Genomic DNA, 623 nt, shown 5'->3' on the forward strand with positions numbered 1-623 from the left:
CTTTTCTGTGTCTTAGTTTTCCATTTCATGAATAAATTGGTCCACTTCACTCTGCAGCTGCATATGAGCTAGATCCAGCATAACACAGGTTGATAGGAGCTGCCTGGCTGGGATAATGACAGGATAGTTCTTTTCTGATGGCAGCCTGTGATTGCTTCAGACCAAGTATAATGCAAAGCCACATTCTAAAATTGTTGTTTCACAGACATAATGGTTTGGCCTAACAGTTCACTGCCACCTATAGAGGGAGCTCCCAATTCCCCTCTTTTCCATCTCTCCCTGAACTTTCCTTCAGCTCTTCTTCTCCCACATTTATCTTGCATCAGGTTTTATGCTCAGATTCCCCTTTGCAGACTGATTCAATTATAAAACACCGTAAGAAACTATTTTCCACAGGGCTAGAGAGGTGAACAGTACAAGCAGTTGCAGCCAGGAGCAGCAGAGGGGAAAAGGAGCAAGTTCACTCCTTTTCTGCATCAACGATCTGCTGTTAAATCCATTTAGCTGTATGTGAAACCACACTTTGATCCCTGACTTTCAGACTTCTTGCAGAAAGGAGCATACATAGGTCAGAATTTATGTTGGATCTGATTTGGTCTACCCTGTCTTTGCCTTTTCCAAAA

General features: G+C 42.7%; 1 protein-coding gene across 1 annotated transcript in view; it reads right to left on the minus strand.

Annotated features, from left to right (window-relative positions):
- MYH9 (myosin, heavy chain 9, non-muscle) overlaps nt 1-623 on the minus strand; it is a 56,182-nt gene that overhangs the window by 25,089 nt on the left and 30,470 nt on the right. The gene's annotated exons all lie outside the window — the stretch shown is intronic.

The sequence above is a fragment of the Fulmarus glacialis genome, unplaced genomic scaffold (assembly GCF_000690835.1).
Source record: "Fulmarus glacialis isolate BGI_N327 unplaced genomic scaffold, ASM69083v1 scaffold26338, whole genome shotgun sequence".
Classification (NCBI taxonomy): domain Eukaryota; kingdom Metazoa; phylum Chordata; class Aves; order Procellariiformes; family Procellariidae; genus Fulmarus; species Fulmarus glacialis.